The sequence below is a fragment of the Stenella coeruleoalba genome (assembly GCF_951394435.1).
Source record: "Stenella coeruleoalba genome assembly, chromosome: 16".
Lineage (NCBI taxonomy): Eukaryota > Metazoa > Chordata > Mammalia > Artiodactyla > Delphinidae > Stenella > Stenella coeruleoalba.
In genome coordinates this window covers 45,160,332-45,173,777 of record NC_137162.1, presented here as the reverse complement: position 1 = coordinate 45,173,777, position 13,446 = coordinate 45,160,332, and the positions used below count along the sequence as shown (strand labels likewise).

General features: G+C 47.0%; 1 protein-coding gene across 3 annotated transcripts in view; it reads right to left on the bottom strand.

The window, feature by feature from the left end:
- The window catches only part of RASSF4 (Ras association domain family member 4), a 34,588-nt gene extending 34,136 nt beyond the window's left edge, over window positions 1-452 (bottom strand). For 2 of the 3 annotated variants that reach the window (XM_079899186.1, XM_079899188.1), the window contains exon 1: window positions 392-452. The gene's annotated coding sequence lies outside the window, so the exon portion shown is untranslated. The remainder of the gene's footprint in view (window positions 1-391) is intronic. The other variant, XM_079899187.1, reaches the window with a different exon arrangement.
- Between the last annotated feature and the right edge of the window lie 12,994 nt (window positions 453-13,446).

The window sequence follows — 13,446 nt, the reverse complement described above, 5'->3', positions numbered from 1 at the left end:
TCCATCCATGAAATCTGAGAACTGTGCCAGAGGCACTTCGAGCCTCTCCCCCCAATTCTGAGATCAATGCTTCTAGGATACTGGCCAAGATGAGAGACAAGGTGGGCAAAGATGTAGCCTGCTGCCGCGCACACACCTGCTGTGCTCAGGTTTTAGCCTCTAAAGTGCCCTCTCCTTGGAGGAGATGCCTGGCGCAGTGCTCACTCTCAGCCTTGGGCCCGAGGCCCGCAATACGCCAGGCTGGCAGAGGGAGGGGACTTTGCACGCGGCAGCCAAGGGCACCAGTGCCCAGACTCCGGAGCCCCTGGCTGGGAAGGTCCTGGGCTCGGGCGGTGGGCGGAGGTCGGAGCTCCGTGGACGCCCCGAACTCTCTCGCCCGTGCATCACTCACCGTCCACTCATCGCGCTGTCCAGAAGCCGCTGCTGGTGCCTTGCCCTCGCAGTCACCGGAGACGCATCCGCAGCGCCTACTGCTCCGGGGCTCGGAGCGTCAGGCCCGCCCCTCCCCGCCCCTCGCCCCGCGCCGGCCAATGGCGTCACGTCACCTTGTGCGGCCAGCCCAGCCCCGGGCACCGCCGGGAGGGTCCGCTCCAGGCGGTGTCTGAGAGGCCTCGGGGAAGGTTTGGGGCGTCTGCTTTGCGGGGTGTCCCCGGAATACACAGAGGGCGCCTGGAGACTCGCGGAGGAAGCAGCCCCGACTCGGTCGGGAGGGTCCGGTATGCAAACCAAGGACAGGGAACTTGGGGGAAAGGACAACCTTGGGTTTCCAACAAAGGTCGCAGTGCGGGCCCCGCAAGTACTAGTGTGCCTGTCAGGAAAGAGGAGGTTATCAGTAGAACCTGAGCGATGTTAGTTTTTGCTCAAGGGCCACCTGTGTGCCGTCCGGCTGTTTGCTTGCTGTTGCCTCTCAGAGCTCCACTCGATTTAAGAAGCCAGACCCTGGACTTGCCTGATGGCGCAGTGGTTAAGAGTCTGCCTGCCAATGCGGGGGACACGGGTCCAATCCCTGGTCGGGGAAGATCCCACAGGCGGCGGAGCAGCTACTGAGCCCGTGTGCCACAATCCATGAACCCTAGAACCCGTGCGTGGCAACAAGAGAAGCCACTGCAATGAGAAGCCCGCGCGCCACAAAGAAGAGTAGCCCCCGCTCGCCGCAACTAGAGAAAAGCCCCGCACAGCAAGGAAGACCCAATGCAGTCATAAACAAACAAACGAACAAACAAATAATAAAATCAAATCTCATTTGTAAAAAAAAAAAAAGAAATCAGATCATCTGATGATTAAGTGGAGATAAGCTTCTCTGCCGGTTACTGCCTGCTGGAGGAGGATTTGCCTGTGCAGAGGCAGAGGGGACAGAAGGGCACAGGCCTTTTGGGGAACTTAGAGCAGTTCAGTGATTCTGGGGTGTGGGGTGACAGGGAAGGGGAAGGGGCTGATGGAAACAATTGCAATTTCTGTTTTGTGTCACTATCCCAGTACTGACCTCGGGACTTCCCCTTCCCTCCCCCAACGTGAATCATTTTACTTTCGTTCAGTCTGTGGTTCCTAATCTTTTTACAGTCACATGGCCATTTTAGAATCAGATATGGACCTCTTAGAAAAAGGCAGGTGCCCACATAGGCAAAACTCAGCCTGGGATTTGAGTCTTTGAGCCCCTGGACCCCACTTGAGAGAGGCTGGGCTAATCGTTGTTGTTAGGGTTGCTGGATTGGGGGTAAAGAGATTGGTCTCTACCATCTACTTCCTGCATGACCTTGCCATGTTGCAATCGCTCTGGCCTCAGTTTCCCTACCTGTAAAAATGAAGGAGCTAAAGATGACCAGGCCAGGTAGGGATCTTTCAGCTCTGCCTTGACATGAATTCGTGAAGAGTGGCCCAACCTCTGCCAGCTCAGGGCATCCCAGTGGTTGGGGACCTCCACTCCTGCATAGCCCAAAGGTCTGATCCTCAAAGCTGAGGACAAAAATTGGGTGCTTCACAAAGTTGTTTTTTTTTTTTTTTAACAGTAAGTAAAATTCAGCATAGCCCTCAACCTCTGAGCATTCATTCATGCCCAGTAAGATAAGTAGACACAGCACCCAGGTAGGATACAATTTCCCTGGCGCCCTCCAGCACCTGAGAGTGTGGGTGAAGCTGATGTTCGCATCAGGGCCAGGACTAGCCTGGAGTGGTGATTGGCTTTGAGGAAGCAACCTGATGTGTCCGGCACTCCCACTGTGTGTCAGGCACTCCGCTAGCTGCTTTACAGCAGGGATCCCACACAATCCCCTCAACATTCCTGGGGAGTTGGGTGTTACTACCCGCATTTCACGTGGACCATGAGTGTCCATCGTCAAGTACCTTCAGAAGGAGAATCACCTTTTCCTTCAGTATTCAATGGAACTGTATTTGACCCGCAGCTCACTTATGGTGGGTGTTGTGTATACGGTTAGTTGCCAACCCAGTACCCATTCCCTTCTTTGGAAAAAAGAAAGAGAGAAAGAAAGGAAAGGAAAGGAAAAGAAAGGAAAGTTGATGCAGCCACTATGGAGAACAGTATGGAAGTTCCTCAAAAAACTAAAAATAGAGTTGCCACGTGATCCAGTAATTTGGAGAAAACTAGAATTCCAAAAGATACATGAATCCAATGTTCATAGCAGCACTATTTACAATAGCCAAGACATGGAAACAACCTAAATGTCCATTGACAGATGAATAGATAAAGAAGATGTGGTAAATATATACAATGGAATATTACTCAGCCATTAAATGAACTAATGCCATTTGTAGCTACATGGATGGACCTGGAGATTATCATACTAAGTGATGTAAGTCAGAAAGAGAAAGACAAATACCATATGATATCACTGACATGTGAAATCTAAAATATGACACAAATGAACTTATCTACGAAACAGAAACAGACTCACAGACATAGAGAACAGACTTGTGGCTACCAAGGGGAAGGGGGCATAGGGGAGGGATGGACTGGGAGTTTGGGATTAGCAGATGTAAACTATTATATATAGGATGGATAAACAACAGGGTCCTATTGTATAGCACAGGGAACTATATTCAATATCCTTTGATAAACCATAATGGAATATAATATGAAAAAGAATATATATATATATGTAACTGAATCACTTTGCTGTACACCAGAAACTAACACAACATTGTGAATCAACAATACTTAAAAAAAAAAAGTTGAGAGGGAGACAGAGAGAGAGACAGAGAGGGAGAGAGCAAGGGTGAGCAACTTGTTTGGAGCAGCAATGTGCCACTCCCTGGGGAAGGATCATGACAACTTGTATTTTTCATACTGCACTTACAACCGAACAGTGTATCATGAGATTAAGTTAGTAGGTGATTTGACTAGTATTTAAAAAAATAGAAAATATCAGTGTATAGCACACATAGTAAATGTAAGTTGTGTCTTGTGAAACTTTTGTTTGCACTATGTTTCATTTATGTGTATTAGGCTGCAATATAAAATGTGTTTCTCACTGTGGGCCACAGTCAAAAGAGGTTGAAAGCTAGTGTCTAAGTCAGTCTTGACAATCTTTTTCATGGCTTTCTCAGCTTCCTTTGAAGCTATAAGTGGTCACATGACCCAATTCTGGGCCAAGAGATAGGGAAAAGTGTGCTGTGGGAGAGTGAACACAACTTTTGCTTTCCTGATAGAAGGATCAGATAGATACCCCCTTTCCCTGCCTTTCTGTCTCAAATGTGGAAAGTGTGTAATGTCTGGAGCATTGGCAGCCATTTTGAGGTTATGATAAAACATGTCCACATACTAAAGCTAGGGGAGCACAAAGATAAAAGAAGTCTGGGTCTTTTTTAACATCATGGAGTTGCTGCATAACGCCTTCACTGCCTACTCTAGACTTCCTACCATGGAGAAAAATAAACCACTATTGGTTTAAGCCAGAGGTTGGTTAAGTCTTTTCTGTAAAGGACCAGATAGTAAATATTTTAGGCTTTGTGGGTTAAGTGCTCTGTGGGTTAACAGCTCTGCTGTTGTGGTTCGAAAGCATCCATAGATAACAAGCAAATCAAAGGGCATGGCTGAGGTTCCAATAAAACTATTAACAAAACAGGATAGGCCACATGTGTCACATGGGCTATAGTTTGCTAACTTTCACTTTTCCTAGATGATCTTGCCCCTTTTATTGCCTCTCTGACCTCATCTCCTCCCACTTCCCCTCCCTCTCTTTGTTCTGACCACACTCGTCTTCCCACATATCAGGCCCACTCCCACCTCAGGGCCTTTGCACATGCTATTCCCCCAGCCTGGAAAGCTTTCCCCTCAAACATCTGCATGGACTCCCTCCTTCATCTCCTTCAGGTTTTACACAAATTGCTTTTCTCTGAGGTCTTCCCTGGCCCACTATCTAAAATGCCCATCCCTGGCCCATGAATACTATTTTCTGGCACACTGTGTATTTCATTTCTTTTATCATGAGCTCCTTGATGGAAGGAGATTATATCTGTTTCCTTAGATATTGACTCTGCCTGGAATGTCAAGGTGTTTAATCAACATTTGGTGTAGGACTGATTTTTTTTTTTCCTTTCTGCAAGATTCAGGTAAGAAAACAGACTTGGGGAGGCTCATTACCCCATCCAAGGGGACATGGAATCTGGGTTTGCCCCCTGGTGGCCCTGGTGGTCATGTTTGTGCCACCAGAGAATGAGAGTAGAACAATATCTACCTCTATGGGAAGATCAGGCCTCAGGGAAGCTGGGGCCACAGAATTTTCTGCAAGACTACTTCCCCCAGGGCATCACCCCAATAAAGGGGGCCTTTGGGAGTCCATTAAGGGAATAGAGCATTTATCCTGTTATCTTGGGCAGTCTCATTTTTTATAGCATTCCTGCATCAGAAAGTCTTTAGAAAAGTTATTATTTTGTGAACAGGCCAGACTGACTTGTAAGATCCATAAAAAGCCAAATGGGGGCGCTCATGAGCCAACATTTTTAGCTAAGAAAGAGCCACAGAGAATAAACTTATATTTGATTTGTACGTGTGGAAATGGAAAGGAGCCTGAGTCTGATCAAACACATGTGACTTCTTGCATCGGGTAAGGCTGCCCCTGGGGCAGGGTGCTCTGCTCAGCTTTCGCCTGAAGCTGCTTGGCAGTAGGGCACCGTTCCAAGAAGACTGAGCAATTGCTTTCTTCCCTCTGGTGCTTTGAGAGGCACGTCGTGAAAATGACTCGGTATATTCACATGTTGTTGAGCCGCAATTTAGATTTCTCTGTGTCTTGAAGGAAAAATAGGCTTATGTATTTTAACATAAATAATATTAATAATGAAGATTATTTTCAAGGCCATTCCCTTAAAACAGTAAAGGGGAGTTTGAATTAAAATTACTGGTTAATTGCCTAAGGTCTTTTATGGAAGACTTTGTATGATTTTTCCCCTTTACTCTCTCCAACATAAGATTCTGAACAAGTGAGTTTTTAAAGCAATTTTTCAAAAAGTCTGCAGATTCTGAATGTGTATTCTTTAGAAAACAATTGGATGATTGTACTTGATTGAGATCTGTAAGATCCAATTTAAACCAAGCAGCTTTTCTTTATCTTTAATGGGCTCTGTTTTATTAAACCCATCAGGAGGAAGAGGCCACTGACAGAATGCTTCTTGCACCATTTGTTTTGGTGGAATCCTTGAGTAGCAAGGTCATCCCATTGCATGATCTTAACATGCAGCAGGATTTGCCATCAGTTTTCAGATGATTTCTCAAATTATTTGCATACCATCTACCTTTCTTTCCTATGTGAAATGGTTTTCATTAACTCCATTTGTTAGCATAAATATAATAACTTCAGGTTAATATATGGAATTCTGCAACCCATTCCAGAGGTGGGCTGGGAATGAGAATTTATTCTCCAAATGGACATAAATTTCAGTGATAGATGCCATATAAGTGCCTTCTCCTTAAACGGGCATGCATGTGTGCCTGTGTGCGTGCACACACACACACACACACACACACACACACACACACACCCCATATTGTTTGTTCTTTAAGTTATGCTTTGGAAAACCTTCTGTATCCCATTCTGCAGAACTAATAAGTGCTTAGGCACTGGGTTTCCTAGGAGGAAGAGAGTTTGCTTTAAAAGGTGATACAGCTAAAGACTGCTGCTGAAACTTCCTTCTGAGGAAGAATAACAGCTTATCTCAAGTCCCTTCTCCACTTGGTCCAGAGAAGAGGATGTAAATTGGCCCCAGATCTGCTCGAAAAAAATATATGAGAACAAGGATGGCATGAACATCTACAGACAGAGAACATAAACAGGTCTGGTTTGTTGGTAAGTCAAAGATCTTTCTCTTCACCCCCTCCTCCCTATCTTCCTGACACTGGACATACATACTTTTTTTTTGGTTCATCCAACAGTACAAATCAGAAGGCTAGGGAAAGGACATCTCTCCACTTGTTTGGATTTTCCCTGCCTTCCTGCGCCTCCCCAGACCTGTGTCACCTCCCCACTCACCTGCATTTCATATGTTCTTCCACCTTCTATGTGGCTATGCCCCTGGAGGATGCTGCTAGAAAGTCGATTATTATGAATGGATATTGTAATGGCCATGAGTTAATAACGTCTTAAAAATAAGATGAAAATAACTGGCAATGCAAAATTCCTGAGCAAACTGCATTTTCATTGTAACTATGATTTTAATAGTAGAAAATGACTTTATGTTTTTTTTAATATTTTGATTCATTTAGCAAAGAGCAAGACCATTTACTGGACACAGTGGCTGGTCATGAAACAGTACAAGGGCAGGAGGACTTACAGGACAAGACTTCTCAAAGGAGAATGTCTTCAGGAAGGCTTTCCCTCCACACAGAGTCTGTTGCTGCTTAGGAGCCAGAATTTCTATGAATAGCAAGATACTGACTGATACTCAAGGCTGAAAACTAAGAAGTGTTAAGACCTTCCCTCAAGCCAGGATATTAAGCAGCCAAAGGAAGTGGAGACCTTCTAGATGGAAAAGAAAGGAACCTTGAGAGAGCACAGAGCATTTGACAAACAAGGGCCGTTTGTCCAGCTCCTGGGTTGTGAATTTCAAAATGATCTTCCTCAGGCACTTTGGGGAGACACACCAGCTAGAGAATGTGGCTGCTACTGTGTCCTGGAGGGAAGAGCGGGCTCCTCTACCTCTTCTTCTAAGCATGCAGCTTCCCGAGGAATGTAAAACATCCCCAGTGGGGAAGGGGCAAGCTGGCCAGACTTGACCCGTAAACCCTGGGTTTAAAAAGATGTTTCAGCTGAGTTGACCTTACCTCTGAACCTGCCATCAAAGCCACCTCTGTTTAGCCCCTGATGTGACAGAGGCTGTCCATTCCCAAGTTTCCTTCCCCAAATGTGTAACTATAAACTAAGGTCCCGGGTGTTTAAGAAAGGATGGCGCCATAGAATTACTAAAATTCTTAAATTTTGTGTCCATTGGGAATCATTTCTGGTTCTTCACTTTGAAAACTCTCTCATTGTAATAATTAAGATGTCAGCCTTACAGATGGGACAGAATTAGAATGACCAGTGTAATAGGGTTCTTAAGAGAATCAGACCAATAGGAAATATGTATTATGTTATATTATTATATTATATTACATTATATTATATTTATTACATACCCTATCATGATAGGTAGAGATGAGAGATTTATTTATTTATTTAAAGGAATTGGCTCATGTGAATGTGGGGCCTCACAGGTCCAAAATCTTCTGGAAGGGCCAGCTGGCTGGAGATTCAGGTGAGAGTTGATGTACCAGGCTTGAGTCTGAAAGCTGCAGACCAGCAGGCTGGAAACTCAGTCAGGGTTTCTATGTTGCAGTCTTGAAGCAGAATTGTTTCTTCCTCAGGAAACCTCAGTCTTTGCTCTTAAGGCTCCCTTAAGGCCTTAAGATTGGATGAGACCCACCCACGTTATGGAGGGAAATCTGCTTAACTCAAAGTCTCCTGATTTAAATGTTAATCCCATGTAAAAAAAAAAAAAAAACCTTCACAGCAACGTCTAGGCTTGTGTTTGACCAGACAGTTGGGCACCATGGCTTAGCCAAGTGGATGCAGAAAATTAACCATCACAACCCGTGAGTTTGACCAGCAGCTTGTATCCCCTCATGTCCTTCTCGGGACAGACTCTGTGGCAGGTTGTGGCCTGATGCTTGGCATTTGAGACACTTTAGGATGTGACAGTGCCTCCTTTCCCAGGGATTTCATGTTTTCATGTACCTATATATTATCCGTGACAATTTTTTTTTTTTTTGTGGTACGCGGGCCTCTCACTGTTGTGGCCTCTCCCGTTGTGGCAGGCTCCGGACGCACAGGCTCAGCGGCCATGGCTCACAGGCCTAGCCGCTCCGCGGCATGTGGGATCCTCCCGGACCGGGGCACGAACCTGTGTCCCCTGCATCGGCAGGCGGACTCTCAACCACTGCGCCACCAGGGAAGCCCAATCTGTGACAATTTTTGAGGAACTTTTGCCTCTCTATTGGCCTACTGAGTGTAAAATAGGAGTTGGCCAGATAGTAAATATTTTCTTATTTGTAGTCCATGCTGTCTCTCTTGCTACTACTCAAGCAGAAGCAGCCACAGACAACTCTGTAGAAGAAGGGCATGGCTGCGTTCCAGTAAAACTTTATCAAAGCAGGCAGAGGGCCTCATTTGGTCCACGGGTAAAGAAAGATTTGGCGTTGATATAGGACATTTTCTTTATGCAAAACCTGGCAAAGGGTGTGGGTAAGTTACACTCTAACATGGGATGCTTTCATCTGTGAGGAATAAAAAACCCAAACAAAGGGGATTTTCTTATCTCACACAGTAAAAAGCCCCCAAAATGGGTAGTTCCATGGTTGATTAAGTCAGTATCTCAAAGACATTTTCAAGGACCCAAGTTCTTCCCGTCTCTGCACTCATCCTCAGCATAGTGGTTAAGTTCCCCCTCATATTTGCACATGGTTCCTGTATTTCTCAGCAGTCATGACCATATCCACCTGAAGGAGAGGAAGGGTGTCATCCAGTCAGGGTCATTTTAATAGCAAGGAAACCTTTTCCAGAAGGTACTGGGCCACCCCCCTCTCACTTCTTGCTGGGGTAGGGGTGCGCTGCAGAGGATGGACCCTTGTGACTGACAGGGTGAAGCACATGGCTGGTCGAAGGGAGGGAGATAGATCAGCTGTGAAAATCCAGGCTCTACCAGCAAGCAAGGGATCAACGGTGCCCCTGGGAAGAAGTCCGGCAATGCCTGCCCTGACTGGAAAGCGTCCAAAGACAAGGCCAGCCCATTCCAGGGAGCAAAGTCACTGTCTTGTGATGAGTGAGCCAGGTCTGAAGGGGGAGGGGGAGGACAACAGATGGAGAGAAGGTCAGGAGAGTACTGGCCTCTGTTGAGCACCAAGGAAGTGGGGTGGATGCTCTGAGTAACTGGGAGAGGACCCTGGCTAGAGAAAAGTGGCTTGGCTGTGAGCACAGGGGGCTGCCCAAGCCAGAGAAATGGGAACTGAAAAGGTCCATGGAGAAATGAAGAGCGGCCGTGAGGTCCTGAGGCCAGAAAGACCTCCCACCGGCTGCTGGGGGGCGTTAGCCAGGGGGCTCTGGGCTCAGGGGAGCAAGGGGACTTTGGGAGGTTGTGCCGGCTCGTCTCTCTCTGCTGACCTTTTTTTATAAGCCCCAGGGACTGGAGCACAGCAAGCAGAAGCCGCAGGAGCCCCGGGCCTCTGGAGGGAAACCAGAGGGTAGCCTGGGTGTTGATGCTGTCTCCCTAAGTGTCAGAGATGTTTGCTTCGCCACTTCTCACCTGCATGGCGGGGGAGACCCTGCTGAGGCTGGGAGTTTTGTCCTGGGCGTGGAGGCGGGCCGCGTGGCGGGACCTGGCGCAGCTCCCAGGCTTGGCTCAGGCCCATCAGCCACCAGGGAAAACCCCAAAGGCGCCAGGCCTCTGGCAGCGTGAGCCGCATGGCACTGACCGTGCCGGGGGCAGGAGTCAAGCACTGCTCAGGCTCTCTCTGTGTTGGGGTTGGGAGAGTTTAATGCTCAGAATAGAAACTGCTCCTGGGCATGCAGACACAGGGTGAAAAATGGGGTAAACACAGTCACAGCCTCAGTGCGGAGCTGGTTTTCTGCCTCGTCCCACCTAAGCTAGCTCCCTAAACTTTCTTTCTCCCTCCCTGTTCCTTTCCTCCTCTCCATCCACCCCTGAGAAAAGTCAATCTCAGGTGACTTAGATGTCAAGCACCTTAGGATCATTTGGTCAACACCCTTCTCTTTCAAAACACAAGGGAGAGAGGCCCAGGGGAAGGGGCGTGGTCAAGGCTATGGGTTGATGAGGTCTGTGGCCAATCTAAGACTTTGTTCTCCTGATGGCATTAAGAATTTCATTTCCGGGGACTTCCCTGGTGGCGCAGTGATTAAGAATCCACTTGCCAATGCAGGGGACACGGGTTCGAGCCCTGGTCCGGGAAGATCCCACATGCCACGGAGCAGCTAAGCCCGTGCGTCACAACTATTGAGCCTGCGCTCTAGAGCCCATGAGCCACAACTACTGAGCCCACGTGCTGCAAGTACTGAAGCCCACGCGCCTAGAGCCCGTGCTCCTCAACAAGAGAAGCCACCGCAATGAGAAGCCTGCACACTGCATCGAAGAGTACCTCCTGCTCGCCGCAAGTAGAGAAAGCCCACACAAAGCAATGAAGACCCAACACAGCCAAAAATAAAAATGAAAAAAAAATTAAAAAATAAAGAATTTCGGCGCTGGAGTCTGGAATGAATACTGGCTCTATGGCTTTTTAGCTGTGAGCCAAGTGTGCAAGTTACTAAATTCTCCATGCTATGATTTCCCATTTGCGACATGTAATTGTAAAAGACCCTGCTTCATAGACTGTGAGGATTAGAGGAGAATGCACCTGCAAAGCACTGAATGCCCCCCACACACTCACGTCGCTTCTGTCCGTTGTTATTGTCTTTGTTGTTGATAGGGTTCTCTGCCTTACGCTTTCTGTACTGCACAAAAATCTTCTTTGTTATGTATGGAGAACATATCGGCTGGCTTCAGATTCTGATGGACTTTGCCATGCTCCCCTTGTCCCAGGATAGACAATTACATACCTGGTAATATTCTAGTCCTTCTTCTGAAGCTCAGCACAAATCTACTTTCCTAGGTCTCCCTCTGAATTCATGTCTCGTGGCACATTGTCTGCAATTTCATTGTAACGCTTATATCTGCCTTAAGTCGGCCACACTTCCATCTATGGGGTCAGACAGTAAGCTCGACTCACCCCTTTAGCCCAGCACCTTGCATAGTGCCTGGCCCCCCAGGAAGAGTTTAATGAATATTTGTTGAGTTAAATGGACTCTTGTCCCTAGCAACCATTTTCTCTAAGTTTATAATGGTGCTGCTGATCGAAAAGAGATGTGTTCCACTTTGGAAAGAGGAACCTGCGATTGGGAGCTGCAAACATCTCACCGAGTTTCCTGGAAACTGGATACTGAAGCGATAGTGGGCTTCAGGCCCCCTCATCCCCACTGTGTACCGCGTGCAGCCTCAGACAGAAGCAGCTGTTTAGGGGCAAATGAATCATCACCGGCATTGCCTATTTACTCGTCATCTTCCCTTCAAAGAGGAATTTGATTTGAGACTCACAAAGGCTTTCAATATCCATTGGTGGTAAACATTTCATTGGATGGTCTCTTGCACCTGCCCCAGTATACGTCAGTGCACTCCCGCAGTTCTAATGCTCCCAGCTGCCCCAGATCTCTGTCTTAAGAGGTTGTACAAATTTCCCGGATGATCATGCTGTTAAACAACAACAACAACAAAAACCACACAGCCTATCTTTAGACTCAATATTGGATTTTCCTTGGACCTGTTCTGAAGTCTGGGCACGCACTCCCTGTTAATGTGCCCAGCTGGGCATCCCTGAGGCTTGGAGCTGGCAGAACCCTTAGAGATGACCTCATTCTCTCACGTTACATATGAGGAATGACCCAAGGCCCCAAATCTAAGCAGAGCCCAGTGGGACCATTCTCCTGGCCTCCTGGAAGCTTCTTTTTATAAAGTGTCTTCACCCTTATCATAATGTGAAACTCACAACATAATGTTCCACTGAAATGAAACTTGGCTTCTCTGAATTCCACTTCTCTCCTGTGCAAAGGTCTTGACTTACCAGTTTTTCCTTCTTCTCCAGACGACGATAAAATAACCAGCCAGGCAGATCTCATGAGGGCAGCCCCTAGCCAGCCAATGGGGACAGGCCCTCTTTGTTTCCCAAGAGCAGTAGTTTTTCCTGCCATCGACAGGATGGCAGCTCTAATCTCCAGCTTATCCCAGGGTTTTGAGGGGAAGGTGCAGGCTGGATGACTGACCAGTTTGCAGAGAAAGCTTGAAATTTTGTGCAGGCAGGGATGGTGCAAGAGGTTCTCCCATTTGGATATATCAAATAGTATGTTTCCTTTGAGAGATCAGTGAGGTGTGGAATGGGGTAGAACACCAGGAAAAGAGGCTCAAGTGTGTTCCCGGGACATATATACCATTGGCAAGGTTTTGGCTCTAGGCTGAGCTGAAAGGGTGGGTGGGACTTCGAGACAATAACATGCAGCCTGCAGAAAGGAGCTGGCAAACGCTTCCAGAATGGCTGTAGGCACCCGCATTCCAAGAAGGGAGCACTCAAGGACCAGGAGGGCCAGGGAGCTGATGCTTACTGAGCCCCTGCCAGCAACCAGGTGCTTTACTTCACTGACAACATAATATTTGACTCTCAGTCAATTCTTGGAGGTAGGTACTTTTATTATTTCTTTTTTACAAATGGAGAAGTGGAGGCTCAGAAGGGTTACACGAGCTCTGGCCACATAGCTGGTGAAAAGCAGATCTAGGGCTCCAGCCTACATCTTGTGCACTTGATGGTCAAAGTTCTCATCAATGCATCCCATTTCTTCATGGTCATGGCACAAAAAATTAGGAGCAAGACTTCTGGACTGGCAGTGCAAGGAGCTGGGGGGACACTCTCCCTACAAACCAACTATTTAACTGGAGGAAATTAAAAGTATCAATTATTTCAAATCTCTGGAAATTGTCCTAAGGGCATGTAGCAAACAGAGAAAAATTCATTCAAGAAAATCTACTAAATCTTGGTGAGAACAGGTATATGGCGCTTGAACCACTACCCCTTCCCGTATTCCCTCTCAGCTCTATCTCTTGGAAATTATTCCAGGCACTCCACTCTGGGCAGGGATGGCTAATAACATGGGGGCTCCCTCTCCCTCCAGCATTCACTTTACATTACAGTTTTGCCCCAAGCATTTGACAAATCGAATAACCTTTCATGATAGGATCACTCAACAATGTGGAAATAGAAAGAAACTTCCTCAACCTCATGAGGACATCTACAAAACACCTAGGTATCATCGTATTCAATGGTGAAAGAATGCTTTCCCCAAGAATCAGGAACAAGATAAGGATATCTGC